Consider the following 16,907-nt stretch of genomic DNA (forward strand, 5'->3'; position numbering starts at 1 on the left):
AAATAACTACCAAGGATGTGGAGAGAATTCAGTAATTGTAATACCACGAAGATTGTAAGTAAGTAAGGTCTGACCTTACTTACAAATTCATTAATGACCAGGAGAGTACAAATAACACATTTAATTAAATTTGCTTATTTATTTTGGGAACTATGATTAACAGCAGTGAGAAAAAGTAGTAATATAAAAGAACAGAGATGAATTAAGAACATTGGCCCAAAACAACCAAATTGGAGAGTGAATGGAAGGCTAGGTAAAATTATAGGCTTAAAACAACAAAATAGAGATATTGGAGGCTTATTTACCATTAATTTCACCACACTATGTTGGCATATGAATTTTGGCCAACATATGTTAAATGAGGAGACACACACACACACACACACACACACACACACACACATACACACACACATGATGTTTTATAGAGACTGATAATACTAATTAAGTAAGGATTCATCAAGGGATTACATCCTAAAAACAAAGTACTGTTGACGTAATTTGTCAAGGGTAGTTTTATACTCATAGTTTCATGAGTATAGAAACTATCAAGGATTACCAATAATGAATTAAACTGTCCTGAAGACAACTCAGTTATCTACTCTATGTTCTTCATCTAGCTATCTTTGAATTATCCTCATTATTCCTGTTCTTTATTCCCAGACATTAATCATTTAAAATAGTTTACATGTCCCAAACTCTCCAGCAGGAAAGTGTGGCTGGCTATATGACTACGTTTCACCAAAGGAATATGAGCAAAAAGTGATACAGTATATATTTTTCAGGAAGGATGCTTAAAGAAACAGAGATATTTCTCTTCCTCCTTTCTGCTGATTGGAATGTGGATGAAATGGCTGGAACTCCGATAGCTATCTTAGACCACAAGGAGATTTTCAAAAAATATAGAACCAATGCACAGTGAAGCAACAACATGACACCATAATAAACCATATCAATCCTAGACTACTACTGGAATTCCTGACATCTAGAAAAATAAACTTCTATCATGTTTAAGTCTATTATCTTGTTGCAATCAAATCTAAACCTATTATAATCTCTATGCTAATATACATTCCTGGTTTTCTTTCTTTCTCTAAATTATCCCTAGTTCTTTTGCCAGCTCCTTTCCTGCCTCCCACTCCTTTACTAGTAGTTCCCCAATATTCCATCGTTGGTCTTTTCTGCTCTCCTCTAACTAAGTTCTAGGTCAAACACTCTAAAAAACCACATCTCTGTATGTCTGATCTTTTATTTGAGCTCTAATTTTATCTCCAACTGCCTATCATTTCACTTGTATGAGATATTATTAAACAGGAACAAGTGATTTTTAAAACAAACAAAATAGACAAAGTGGTAATAGTAGCGATAATAGTAGTTGTTGTGATGTAATTAATAGCTAATATTTATTGAGCTCTTAATATTTGCCAGGCATTGTCCTAAGTCTATGAGCTAATCCTCACGACAATCGTTTATGTAGGGAGTATTATCACTACCTCCACTTTAAAAATGAGGAAACTTGAGAATCAGACAAGTTAAATAACTTTCTCAAGACACATAACTAATGTACTAAAAAGAGCATTCAAACCCAGGCTTTCTAGAACCCACTCTCTCTTAATCAGACCTTATTCTGAGGATGTACCACATCTAAAGACTTAATTTTAAGATTGTCCTCAGCAATCATGATAGTCATTAAATATCTACCATGGTAATAAATTTTATGCCTCTGAAGATTAAATTTTAGAAACTGTTAAATATCACTTATAAACAAGTATGGTAAATAAGATGAGTGATTAAGCAAGATAATACTCTTTGGGGGACTAAGGATATGACCATCAAGTAATGAGATTAGTTTTCTTATATGGCTCTACTGGTTCTGAAAGCAGTTCCAAAAGACAAATTCCAAAGATTATTCGCTAGAATAAATGCATGGTCTTGTAAATGGATTACTTAAAAAAGCAGAGCATTCATTTACACTATTCTTTATTTTTAAAGCACCAGATATTTTAAACTACCACTCAATTATCTAACACCTAAAACTTTCACACGACTTTCAAAAGTACCATTACCTACAGAATCAAACCTAAGTTCTTCAACCTAGCCTTCAAAGCCTTCTACTAATTTTTTCATTATCCCCAGACCCATAAACCTAACAAATGACTAATCATCGGTAAAAATCATACCTTCCATTTGTGCAATATTGTTAACATTCTCTTTTTGTCTCACTCAGTTTACATACTGTACTCATTTTTGCTTCTAACTTCTCATCACTCTATGTGGAATTTTCTTCTATTCTCTCCAAATTATCATTATATCACTTACTTCAAGATCCTCCTCTTCCATGAGGCCTAAATAACCTCATATAGATATTGCTAATTATCTCAACAGAGATAATCCAGTAGCAGAACTAAAAGAATCTCAAAGACTGACCAGTCTAGGACTTCTTTTGTCTAAGAGTGATTTTCTAAGGAGAGGGTTCACTTCCATCAGACTGTTGTGTCAAATACCTTAGAAAGTTGATTTGACAGCTAACACAATGGAGGCCCAGAAATATCCTATAACTTGCCCTAGTTTTCAGGTGGTTAAAATTGGCTATATTTTCTAAATTCTCTAGAATAATCATATATTGAATTTATGGGAACAGTAAAAATAAGAAACTTCAGAAATTAAAACGTGACATTATGAAATCAAAGATAAATTCCTCAACCTTGAAGTCAAGAATCAGAGGCAAAGAAAAGTTTCAGTCTACTCAAGGAAACAAACGAGAAGCACAATACAGAAAAGAAACTATGGCAAAAAGGAAAAGGAGCAATATCACATTAAACACACTGATGGCAGAAACCAAGAGCTACATATCTTCTGGGGCTTATCAACTCCAGTACTTAATAAATCATTGGTTCTCACACTGGAAGAGCCAAGAAGTCTAAAAGATCACTAGAAATTCTGAATGTACTGAAAGATAGTCACACTGAATTTTAAACAGTTATTTGGGATGGTTGAAGAGAATTACCCATCACATAAACAATCAAGACTACTGCCTTTCCTTTTGAATATTTTCCTAAAATGAAAAAGTAAAATGAAAGCACAAAAGTTCTGGGAAGAGTCATATGATAAAAAAAAGTTTAGAACCACTAAGATAGGCTAATAAATTTATCTTTTCCTAGAACTAGGGTTTTTAATTCCGGTCTATAATCTCTTACCCAAAAGTCCTGGGGTCAGGCAGGCTGCAGAGTTCAGATTTTTTTTTTTCGTATTTTAGAAAGGTTAATATGATACATACCTTATACAGTACAAAATATTCCAACCAAGGTCTGGGGCAATGTTCTATAATTAAACACGTTAATATTTCTGTGGGGCAAAGTATAAATCATTATGCTACGTATGATGGACTACAAATAGCCTTATATTGACTTTTGCTGCCAACCGAGTTGGCACAAACTTCTTTAAAACTTCCAATTTTCACACTTTGAATTTAGGAAGTATGGTTATGGACTTCAAATTGGTTACACCTAAGAGGTGAAATTATATATAGGTGGATTTTATTTCTTTCCTGATTTTTAAAATTTTATGCAGTATATTATTTACATGTATCAGATTATTTACAAAACAAGACTGATGAATTTAAAAGGGGGTGGGATAGTCTATGGCCATGCTACCGTGAACAAGCCCGATCCTGTCTGATCTCGGAAGCTAAGCAGTGTCGGGACTGGTTAGTACTTGGATGGGAGACCATCTAAGAAGACCAGATGCAGCAGGTGTAAAAAATTAAAAAATAAGGGATTGTAAGCTGACAAGGTCCTTGCAATCGGTGAGGTCAACCAAGGGTTGCCTCGCTAAATAAATAAATAAATAGGGGTGGGATAAAGCCAAATACAGAAACTGGCCAACTTGCAAACCTAGTTAAAAAAAAAAAGAGAGAGAGAAATAACATCTTGTTCAGAGCCTAAAAGCCAAGAAAATAATTTAAAATAGTTTTGAGTTTAAAAGTTTTTACAAATTTAGCATAAGCTGTTAAACTAAATTAATAAAAACACCATTAGCATTACTAATATTCAACAGGATTCAAAAAGTGATAGTTTTATTAACTTGTTTTTTAACTTACTATTTCTCAGTTCAGAAACTGCTTGCAACAGACTGTCTTTCCCAAAGATGGCACCTATTCCCTACCCCATTTTTCTTACAGTGTGACTCTGACACTCCTGTGAGAAGTGGGTTATTGCTGCTCTCCTTGAATTTGACAAGCTTGTGTCAGTGACTTCCCAGGCTAGTTCACAAAAGGCAACATAGCTTCTACGTGGTTCTCTTGGGATGCTTACTCTTAGAAAATAGCCACCCACCATGCTAGGAAGAAGCTCAAATTAGCTTAGGTACGTAAGTGTTCTGGGGGATGGCCAACATCAACCATGAGACAATGTGAGTAAAGAAGCCTCCAGATTGTTGCTCTCAGCATGCAAGTCAGCACCAGCTTTCAAGTCTTTCCAGCTAAGGCTCAGACAAACCATCTCCACACTGCCCAATCTGAATTAAGACAGAATCCCCTGCATAATAAAACAGTTTACATCACTAAATTTCAGAGTAGCTTGCTACAAGACAAAGCTAAACAGAAGCACCCTTTCTTAGTTCAGTAGCTTCGTATTAAACTCATACATGCACATACGCCCTAAAATCAAGCTTTTCTCAACTTTAAGGAAAAGTTCAAACTACCACTAAGAAATTAGGCAGACTTGTTTAAATTAATGCAGTTTCTACTTAGAGAACTTAAGAACTCATCTCAAATATATTCTGAGTACCTACATGTAGAACACTTTACTAGATGTCTAAGACACAAAGATGAATAACATAGTCTGTAGCTATTAATCTAATCTAGAGAAGAATAAAAATAGGTACACAGTTTGCGGAAGTACCTAAGTGCCAAAATAGGAATGTAAAATTAACTCTACCACAAATAGTTAATTTATAAAATCATTTTGGACTTATAAACAGCTTTCTGATTCCTTTAGGAAAGTAGAAGAGCGTTAGTAAATGCCTACGAAAAAAGAACAGAAAAAAACATGAAAACTGTAGGCCTTGTTAATGTTTAGATTGTGAAATTATGAGTGTTTTTTGTTGTTTTGTCATTCTTACAAAAATTTCCTATATTTTTCAAGTTTTCTATAGTAAGCGTTTATTAGATTTTTAAGAAAAAAATTCCAAAGAAATAATTTAATTTTTTTAAAAATGTATTTACACTATGAAAGGGATCAAGTAAGTAGTAAACAGGTCTGCAACACAAAAGTTGGCTTCGTGTATGCATGATGAATGTGCAAAATAAATTTAGTATTTAAGGAAAAATCTTAGTGTAATAAAAACCACATAAACATATTACTTGATTTACTACTAATATTTGCTTTTCTTCCCTTTCCTAGCTAATTACAAATATTTACAAGTTCTCTTCAAATAAACAAAAATTAATTCAATAAGCTCTCCATCTCTTGGTCATGCCCCGGTTGTTCTCTCACGTTCTTTCTGTCTCCCCTTCTGCATCTGTCTATGTCATTTCTAAGTCGGCCCTTCCTCTACATCTCTGATTAAGCCTTTTTAACTGCCTTTGAAACCTTTTTAACTGCCTTTGTCTGACTTGTCCCTCTCAGTGTCAGACTTCCCCTGTCTTTGATTAACCTTCACTCTCTACCTATTGTTTATGTGAGTTCTTCTTTCTTTCCCCCAGTAACCCACCCCATTTCCGAGACATTCTTGTTAACTTTTCTCTCTAATCTTTATAAACAAGCAGGGTTGGTACTGTTATTTCTATTTTACAGATATGAAAACAAATACAAACAGGACTACTGGCATAAATTTGAGCGGTCAGGATTTAAATCTAAGTGCTTCCTTTCTTTCTTTAAAACCCTTCTGGTATAACATGGCAAAGAACTTGGAAACAGTCCAACTGCAAGTCAATATTAACACCACAGATATTCCTTTCTAAAAGGCAAATCCCATATTGAGTGCCATACACTTTTTGCCCATATTTTTGCCTCTGCACCAAGTTAAGTGGTTATGAACTGTCAACCACTTGACTATTCCAGAAATCCATACCACCATATTCACAGGTTAAGCCGTGCTATTTGGGAACCTTACCAGACACCAGAACCTGCTGTTTCTGACAGTGCTTCTCTATTTTTATTCCTAGTCCAAAACCAGCCATGTTTGACATTTAAAAAAAAAAAGAGGGACAACAAATATTTATAAACTGAAGACTGAATTTAAAGAATAGAAAACTATACAAAAAGCTTGCATAAGAGTGAAAAATACACGCCACGAACTGGGAGCATTGAGAGAAGCTCCAAATGCAGCTTTTACTGCTGCTAAGCAGCATCCTATAACTTCTTGTCTATCTCAAGCTGCAATTCAGTAAGTTCTTTGGAGTTTCACAAGCTTCATCCATCCTGCTGGGCTCACTAATGGAGAACTCTTCCCCACCCCACCCGCTAAGAGCACATTTTGTGATGGGTGGCAAAGAAGTAGGGTTCTCTTTGAAGACATGACTAGCCTAGTTCCATTTCTTCTCACTTCTCCTATGGGTGATAAGTCTGCAATAAATACAATTTAACAACTAAAATAAATGTCTAAATTACTGTTCAGGTTAGTGTTTGTCAAAGATCACCTTGCAGGTCACCAGTTCTAAACAAAGCGTGAGTGCCAATATTATATTTATAGTTTCATAATTTAAAATCTATACTTCTACTTCAGCACTAGTTCATTTACTTCTGTGATGTCTAATGAATGCACGAATGCTAAATCAACAACATACCATTCTTATCATTTATTCTGATGAGATATTTTGTGAATAGTTAGCTTATGGAGCTAATAAGGACAGGGTCAAAGATTCAAACATGTTGGCCAATTAGCTTTGCTGTGTTTCAGGGTTCCATGGTCAAAATCAACAACCTTAACCTTGACTAACAAAAAGTACACTGATCATGTGAAGCACTGGGGGAATGAATATAGATGTAGCACCAAAATCCATGACTATCAGAAAAATATAATAAAAAATAAAATAACAACATCATCTTTCTTACTAAGCCTGGCTAGTATGCATCTAGTTCAAATAATCTCTAATCTTTTCAGTCACAAGGGTTGGTATTATCATCCCTGTTTTACAGATGATGAAAAAGTGAACTCAGAAAGATTGTATGAACCAACGTCACAAAACTAGTAAGTAGCAGAGCCTGGGTTCAAACCTTGGGCTGTCTTAACTCCAAAGCTTAGGTTATTTACACAATACCATACTGTTTCTCCAGAGCATGCCTTAGGGACATAGGACAATCAACAAAATGTTCTTATTCAGAACTATGCAGCACAGTCATCACTAACAGCATTCACTATGCACACTTAGATGCTATAGATGAGAATGAGTCTACCTTCCAGAAACTTCTTTTAAGTAAAAAAAAAGTCAAGGAACAAAAGTATTTAAGACATAAAGGAAAAAATAACATTATCGCACAGAAAGTAGATTTTAATGGAACTGACTCTATTGTTATAATTTCATAAACAAATCTGTAGTGAAAAAATATTTATCTTGCTGATTCATGACTAAAGGTAAAATTAAAACTGACAAAGTAGAGCTAACAGAAATATCAAAAAAGAATAAAGGAAACATTTCTGAAACATCTGAATCTAATATCTTGTAGTCAATAGGGTATTTAAAGAAATCAAAAATACACATTTCATTTCTTAACCCTAAAACTCTGCTTTGATCAACAAATCAGTTTTCTCTATTAGGCTTTCGTCCTTGATTTCTCTAAACTCTCACTCCCTATAGATACACACATACCAATGCCACCCACCATCAGCACCAATCACTAAGAGTTTCTACCTTCAAAAAATGCACTTACCAAGTCTTCTGGACCTTACACTAAACTTTGAGTCGAAAAGTCTGGCTGTAAAAAAAAAAAAAAAAAAAATGGTGGGGGTAGGAGAGAAGGACAAAAAATGCTCTATAACAGCAGTCCCCAACCTTTTTGGCATCAGGGACCAGTGCTTCAATGAGAATCTAATGCCTGATGATCTGAGGTGGAGCTGAGGCAGTGATGCTAGCACTGGGGAGCGGCTGCAAATACAGATGAAGCTTCCAAATACAGATGAAGCTTCCTTTGCTCGCCCACAGCTCACCTCTTGCTGTGCAGCCCTGTTCCTAACAGGCCACAGATGGGTACTGGTCAGCAGCCTGGGGGTTGGGGACCCCTACTCTATAAAATTCTGTCAGTAGTCAATATATAAATCATAAACACAGATAATTGTTCTGCTACAAGATACAATGTGCAGACAGAAAACTGCATTCTTACTACAGGTTTTAAATGAAGCACCAGTCCAACATCACATCCCAACAATCTTCACAACAGCATTTTAGAAATCTCTAAAAATGAAAAACAGCATAATATAATCTTTACATAAAATGCAACAGCTTAAAAAATAACAAAAACCCTGAAATCTGAGAACTTCCGTTTATAGAATTTGAAGTTTATGGGTTAAGGATAACTACCTTCATTTTATAAACAAACAAAAAAGTAATATCAAGAAAATACTTTACCTAAAATTATCATCTTTTTATCATTATCGTAGTCATCAATTACAATAGCAACAGAATAATGAGCACTTACTCCAGGCACTACTAAGCTCTTTATAGTCACATCTCATTTCATCTCTATAGACACGTTATGAGGTAAATGCTATTATCTCCATTCTAGAAATTAGCACAGGTCTTAGAAAGATCAACTACTTAGCCAAGTCATAAACTAGAAGTCACATCACCAGGATCTGAACAACTGTACTGCCATCTTGTTTTCTGAACCACATTCAAGTATCTTTCAACCAATGATTTCAGAATAAATACAAGTTGATTACCTATTTATTACTCCTCCAAACCATAAAAAAATTGATTGTAAAATCCCCATTCTCTACAAGGGGAAGAAAAATAAGACAAAAAGCCACCTGCTTAGAGTCTCAGAGCTTAATTGCCATAAAAGAAAACTGAATACTGGCTATTTATATTCTGAATTCTAACTCTGAGGAAAAACAGACTCCTTGCATATACCTAGGACAGGTGAAAATAACCACAATATTTCAGCTAATACGCACACTACGTTAATGGGATTGTGTTAGAAGCAGAGCTAGGTTTAGCAGTAGTATCTGAAAGGGGAGAAAAGACACAAGACCTACTGGAGACAAGCATTAGTTTAGCACCACATCTGAGATACTTGTACCTGTGTAGCGAGCGCAGAAGGAAGGTTATCACAAAGCAACAAGGGTAGACAGGTGTGTCTGTGTCAGGAGAAGGGAAGTGTACAAATTCTGGTGCACTTTAAAATCTAGATGAAGTTTAATATTGACTCCACAGGTGACAGGGCCCTGATATAGCCTCTTCATCAGGAACATGGCATAAGAACATCTGCATGGCCCATATTCGTTTCCAAAGACACTTTCCTCCTGTCTATCAATTCATTTCACCCTCATAAAGATCACGACCATGCTTATGATCAAGTCTACAAAGACATAAACGTGGTTTTAAAATTCAACTGACCTGGACTTAAGACAGAATAATCAGGTTATATGTGAAACATGCTTTCTCACATATATCACTTCTACTGAAGGAAGAAGTTGATTACCACAACACTGGAAGGAAGACAGGCCAAAGGCTATTATCCCCATATTTCATAAAGGGAAGCCCCAGGCTGCGGTACACGGGCTACAAAAGATCACAGGTTGAGCAAGTGGAAGCCCCGAGACACTTCCCCACAGGACATCAGACTTAAAAGCCTAAGATTCTTTCTTTATTCAACTCTGAGAGGCGACTTTATTGATAAGAAAAACTTTAATAATCGGAGTTGGGGTTTTCCGAGGGCGTCCCAAGAAAACCAGGAAGTCCACCCTCCCGGACAGACTGCTCACAACCAGCCCAGTCCCGGGCTCCTGGGCAGTGGAGCGGACTCATTCGAGAGGCTCGCGGCCCGGACATCGCCCACAGCCCCGTGGTCGTCTCGGGGCGGCCGCTGCGGCCCACAGCCCCATCCCTAGGTCATCACGGATCCGCTCAGTACCTGTTGAAACCCGGGAAAGGGATGTTCCCACCGCAGGGATTATTTGGAGCGAGGGCCCACAGTGGGCACGCAGCCCCTGGGAAAACAAGGGTGCCGCGGGAGGGTCCTCAGCAACCCGGAGCCCGCGGGGGTCGAAGGGCGGGAGCTTCCCAGTACCCTCAGCCTCAGGCGGGGGCCCGCCCTGCGCGTCACGTGAAGAAAAAAATACCAGTAACAAAAGAGTTAAGTCTTGTCCCAAGTGTGAGGGGGTAAGCGGACTTGACAGGCCCTAAACTTGGGATACAGAGGGAAGGAACGAAGGAGGCGCAGGGACGCGGGGATGCTAGTTACCGGGGGCGCCGTCGCTCTCCGTTTCCGCCGCGTCCTCGAAGGTCTTGCTCTTCCGCTCGCGCCGCTGGGGCGCGCGCCAGGCCTCGACTCCGCCCCCCAGCGCCGCGGGGCCTTCTGGGGGCTGTAGTCTCCGCGATACCAGGGCCGTGTGGGTTGTCTGCTGGTCACGTGGAGGATGGGGGCTGGTAAAGTGACGCTCGGGTCTGCTCCACCCTTCGTTCTTACGCTCAGTTAGAAACGTACTCTGATCTCTTCATGTCCCATTCAATCTTAACATCCCTCTGATTCACAGCCAAGTTTCTTGAAAAGGTAGTCTACATTCGCTGTCTCCACTTCCTCTTTCGTCCTCTGTGCTGCTGCTTATGCCGCCACGGAAAATATCCTTGTTGTCATCAGTGTCCTTGTTGCCAAACTCTTGGGAGATATTTTCAGGTCCTCTAACTTAAGCTTTAGGCACCATTTTACGCTATTGGACAGTCTTTATCACTTATTTTCTGACACTAGTCAGGTTTTCCTTCCTCTCAGGTCGTTCTTCTCAGTCTCTTTCAAGAATTATTTTTCTAATATTAATGTTCTCTAGAGTTCTTGATTAGAATAGGGAGAGGGGAGCCCCCGCCCCTTCTCTCTTGAGCTCATTGTTTGTATTCCCAACTTCATTGACTAACCCCTCCTCATCCATGTCCCACAGGCACCTCAAATATAGCAACTTGAAAAGTGAACTACCTCCTCCTTCGTATTCACTAATGATCACTCCAATCTTCAACCTAAATTCCTCCCTCTCTCTCATTTGCTCTTTCACCCATGCCCAAATAATCAACAAATCTTGTAGAATCTATCTTCCAAGTATCTCTTGAATCTGTTCCCTCTTCACATCCATTGCCAGTGATTTTACTCAGACCTGCATCATTTCTTACCTGATTACAGTATGGGCTTTCTTACTGGTCTCAGCACCTTAGCACCTCTATGGAATCCTCTATACTACCAAGAGGCCCATTTATGCAAAGGGAATATTAAATGTCACACTTTTGGTAAAATCCTTTAAAAGATTCACTTGACTGAGTTTGGAAAGAGGAATGAAGATGAATCCTTTGGGTGGCTTTTGCAAGACATGAAAGCCAGCTCCAATATTATCTCCCTCCCACCTCTCATATTATGGTTGAGAGGTTAAGAGTAAGATTTATAGCAGATCTTATTGTGGGGTATGTGGGCATGGGCATTTTTTTTTAAACTTCCCTAGGTGATTTGTCATTCAACAAGGCTGTATTTTGTTGCCTACTTCATATATCAGGCATTGTGCTGGAAACCGAGAAAATAAGAGTAAACAAGACAATCCTTGCCCTTGTGGAGTTTACAGTCTCTTGGAAGAGACATATTAATCAAATGATTCCATACCAAGAAACAACAACAAAACCCCCACAGTTTTTGAATGAGAGAGGAAAAGTAATCAGTCTCTTTCCCTTTCCCTCTGCCACCTGCCCCAGCCCAGTTTATGCTTCTCAGCCTATCAAATACAGCCTGTCAGGAGCTAATCTCCTTGTACTTCCTCCCTTATACATCTAGATTTAACAAATTCTTGCGTTACATTCACTCTCTCACTTTTGCACACAACACATTGTCTCTCTGGGAAACTCCTTTTTCCCTTGACTAACTTTCTACCCTATGTTATTCTCTTCTGTTGGATTCAAAGCAAACCTAGTAAAACACCAACCACCTGGAAAGATTTTCTGAGGATTGCACTGAGTCAAGTGATAACTCCCAGCCAAGCAAAGATGAACTGAGTAGGGGAGCCAAGAACAGTTGAATGTGGGCTACTGAGAACAGGGCTATGTCAACCAATTTAGCACTATAGAACCTGAGCCAACATACACATCCTCTAAAAATAGATCAAGTATCACCTTCTCCAAGAAGCCTTTGCTCAAGATGAACTACTGCCTCTCTTCTGAGTACTCACTGCACCCATGCTGACCTTTCTTCCAGTGATATGCTAGAGCCAGCCATACCAGTTTTAAAGAACCAACTGTTAAACACTCAGGAATTTTGCAAGTCAGTTCTTAAACCACTGGTAGCTTAAAATCGACTGTGATGAGAATATTTACACCACTATGGAAATCAGCAAATGACAAATCAGGGCCTTTTTATTTTATTTTATTATTTTTTTTTTTTTTTATTTTTGAGAGTAAGTTTACCAGGGTACCACTGCTTTTGTCATACTACAATCTCTACATCACATTGTGGTATTACACTTCTATTAGATGAATTCCTTGTAATGACTTGATTTAGCAAATATTTATTGATATTTATTACTATGCTCCAGAGACTAGCAAGATACTGAAGTTGTAGAGAGTAGATACAAAAAAGCATTGTCCCTACTATTATGGAGCTTACAATCTAACAGATACGACAGAAAATAAACAAAGACTCTGTACTTACAAAATGAGTGTGGCTGCTTTGTGATAGAACAACCTGGCAATGGATGGTGATGGACACCCCTTTAAAGGGTGGTCCAGGTGACCTTCCTACTGAGCACAAAAGGATGAGAGATACTCAAGAGAAAAACCAGGGAAGAAGTATTCCAGTCAAAGGGATCAGACTATACAAAGAAAGAGCTAAGCCTTTTGAAGGGCAGAATGGCCAGTTTGGGTAGGATGGTATGATTATTAATTTTATGTATCAGCTCAACTAGGCCACAAGTGCCCAGATTAAACATTATTTCTGGGGGTGTCTTTGAAGATGTTTCCAGATGAGATTAACATTTGGATTGGTGGATTCAATAAACTACTGTTGACCCTTGAACAATGCAGAGGTTAGGGGCACCAACCCCCCACCCCCGTGCAATGGAAAATCCACATATAACTTTTGACGCCTTCCCAAAAACTTGACTACAGTCATCTCCCTTGGAATCCACAAAGGATTGGTTCCAGGACCTCCTGCAGATACCAAAACCCATGCATGCTCAAGCCACTTATATAAACAGTGCATATAGTCAGCCCCAAGCAGATTCCCAACCACTGATTGAAAATGCTGATTTTGATCTGTAGTTGCTTGAATCTGCAGACACAAAACCCGGAAATAAGGATGGCAGACTATATTTATTTTTTAAAAATCATGCATAAATGGACCTGCACAGTTCAAACCCATGTTGTTCAACGGTCAACTGTAGATTGCTCCCCACTCTGCTGTAGGTGGGCATCATTCAATTCTCTGTGGGCCTGAGAAGAATAAAAAACAGGGGAAGGAAGGAGTCAGTCCCTTCTTTTTTGTCTGTATGAGCTGGGACATTGGTCTGTTCATCTCCTGCCCTTGGACTGGGACTTACCCCATTGGCTCACCTGGTTCTCAGGCCTTCAAACTCAGACTGGAAATACACCAGACTTTCCTGGGCTTCTAGCTTGCAGATAGCAGATTGTGGGACTTCTCAGCCTCCATAATTGCATGAACAGATTCTTCACAATAATCTCCTTTTATATATACATAAAATACATACATACATACATACATACATACATACGTACATAGAATGTACATCTTGTATATACACATATATAGAATATATCCAACATATATACATACGTAGAATATATATCCTGTTTAGATTTAAATATGTAGGATGCACACACGCATACGTAGGAGATTATATATATATATATCCTATGGGTCTGTTTCTCTGGAGACTCCTAATACAGATGGCAAGAGTGTGAACCAAGTGATCCAGATGAATGATGAGGTAACTAAGGCCAGGTGGACACAGCCTTAACATCATGGTGAGGATCCTGGGTTAAATTATAGCCACCAAGGGGTTGGTGTTATCTGATTCACTTTTTCATCCAGTCACTCTTGCTTTTGTTTGGAAGACCAGAGTAGAAGTGGGAGTCCATTTGTTGCAGCAGTATAGGTAAGAAATAACGAAACATAGTGTTAGCACTGAAACAAAGTGGGTAGATTTGACAGATATTTCGCAGATTATGTCAACAGGACTTGCTAATGATTGAATGTAGGGGAGAATGGTCCGGTGAAGGAAAGAGGATGCAAGGGCAGAAATTGTATATATTCATCTCCATATCTTCAGCCCCCTAGAATAGGGCCTGGCACATAGCTGATGTTCAATGACTGTATTTAGTGAATGTATCCATTCACTAAACTCTGTGCGCTAAGCTCTGTGCCCTATCACTGTCACCTTGCTTCATTCATACAGGGCCTCCACTAGCCCATGTAGTACCTTTGTGAAAATTAGGAAAAAAGTACCTCTTCCTGCAGATGGACATGGCCCATCACCAGGGTGTGCAGATTGATGAACGAACATGGGCTACGTTTCAGCCCCCATTCACCCTCTCAGCTGACACCCTCGTGCATTGCACAATCTCTATAAATATATACAGCAGCCTGGCTTAAACATCCCTGGGAGATGGTTTTGTGGCATTAAACCTAGTATGTGTGGGGAAATTTTGAGGTCCAGGGAAAGGAAGCTGCCTGCCTGGGGTCACTGGAGCTGCTGCTGTGACTGAGATTCAAACTTTTGTCCTCTGAATCCCTGTGGGCTCTTTAGCCGTGGAGCCACATTGTCTCTCCCAAATCACTCAGCCAGTCAATAAAAAGCTAAATTCAAAATGGTGACTTTGCTTCCTTAAGTTTCTCATCTGTCTCAGTTACTATTGTTAGAGTGTTTCACATTTACACAGTATCCAATATGTGCTCAGTCCCTTACAAAATACAATAAAGGAACATGAAACTAAAGGATCTTCTCTCTCTCTCTCTCTTTTTTTAACAGTATAAATAAGGAATGGCTGGTTTAAAGGGCCCTTAGCTCTTAGATAAAAAATGAACTGTGGTATATTGGTTTAAGGTGATGCAATAAGCAATATGGAAAATAAAAGAATGCTCCTGTGCAAGCTGTTTTTCCTTCACATCCCCTACCAGAAGAGAGGGGGATATTGGAGCAGCTTGCTTCAGAAATGTAAACTAGGGAGAGGGTCAAGGTTGGGGGTCAAGGACAGAAAGAAGAGAAAGAAACGCCCTAGAGGTGGAAAAGGAGTCTCCCTTTAATAAACAATAGCATTTAACATTTAACAAGAGCTTACTGTGTGCCAGGAGCTGCACTAAGCCCTTTACATGCCCTATCTGAGTCAATCCTTGCACAATTCTACAAGGTACTATCTATCATTACTATCATTTTACACTGGAGGAAGCTGAGGCCCAAGGCTATGCAGCTAATAAGTGACAAACCTGAGATTTGAACCAAGACAGTCTAGCTCTACAGAGTCTGAGCTCTCAGCCACTAAGTTATACCACCTCGCATTTGATGTTCCTGATGCCAGGTCCTCTGTTTTAACAGTGTGACCTTTTGGAGTCCTAGGATAATTAACAGAGGATATCTGGTTCTTAGACTCTTAGGGATTGCATGTCACCTGTCTGCTCAGTGATTGGACCATGGTCATCTCTAGCCTAGCTTCAAACCAAACCATTTGAACAAGGCATATATAAGAGAAAAACCCTGCTGGGGGACATTTCACAATTTCCTCAGAGTTTTAATATCCTCTTGATATAATACCATAGTTACCTGGATGGCATGGAATATGGAGAAAAAAATGTTATCGAGAAGGAGGGACTAAACAAGCCTGCCTCTTGGAGATGTGGGGCCTGATTAATCCCTTCTAACGCAAGATTTCTTTTCTTTTGTGACTTTTAGCCAACAAGCGCAGAAGGATATGAATTTTATTGAACTTTAAGGTGTTTGGATTCTTACTTCATAAAGTGCTACCGCCTAGAATTGTAGATGTCTTAGGCATTAACTGGAGGAAACATAAGATTTTTAAGACAATAGGAGGGCAAGGTATCAATGGACAGACAGCTCCCGAGGAAAAGCAGGACAGAGAACTCTGACAAGCGGCAATGACTCCAGATCCCCAAGCTTCAGTTAGAGGCCCAGAAAACTCTCCTAACTCTAATTAAAGCTACCTTAAAGAGGGCATGGCCACAACTATTGTTTTGGTTGACTCTCTGGGCTGTGAGGTCACAGCACATGATGCTCTTCTTCAGCTATGAGCTGTCCCAGCACCCCCACCTGCACACACATACTCTCCTTAATTAGCTTTCCTACACCAAGGCTACTCTATGACCTCAAGGCTTGTACGGCTAAACTATTCAACGCCACAATGCCTGCTTAAGGGGAAGGGCTTGGTGATATGCTCACAGTCATCATGATCTGAGGACAACTTGACTCCTCAGAGCGGTAACTGAGAAATAGTCTAGTAACTTCTGCCACTTATAATCTCACAGCTCAGCTCTGACTGAGCCAAATATTTAGAGCTGGGCTTTTGTGTTCCAACATGGCATCATCTATGCCTTGATTTTAACATCCTCAACACCTGCCTCAGGATGTGTAGAAAGCCACACCTCTCGCCCCAAGGTGCCATCAGAGGCCTCTGGCTGTGTGCTGAGTGCCAACCTAGAAGGCAAGATGGTAAATGCAAGAGAGCAAACTCGAGACCAGAACCCAGAAAATTTCTA

General features: G+C 39.0%; 1 protein-coding gene across 9 annotated transcripts in view; it reads right to left on the bottom strand.

The window, feature by feature from the left end:
* R3HCC1L (R3H domain and coiled-coil containing 1 like) overlaps nucleotides 1-10,522 on the bottom strand; it is a 68,794-nt gene extending 58,272 nt beyond the window's left edge. For 3 of the 9 annotated variants that reach the window (XR_005654709.1, XM_039871564.1, XM_039871565.1), the window contains exon 1: nucleotides 10,404-10,521. The gene's annotated coding sequence lies outside the window, so the exon portion shown is untranslated. The other 6 variants (XM_039871566.1, XM_039871571.1, XM_039871569.1 and 3 more) reach the window with 6 other exon arrangements.
* Nucleotides 10,523-16,907: the final 6,385 nt, after the last annotated feature.

The sequence above is a fragment of the Pteropus medius genome, unplaced genomic scaffold (assembly GCF_902729225.1).
Source record: "Pteropus medius unplaced genomic scaffold, Ma_sr-lr_union100, whole genome shotgun sequence".
NCBI lineage: Eukaryota > Metazoa > Chordata > Mammalia > Chiroptera > Pteropodidae > Pteropus > Pteropus medius.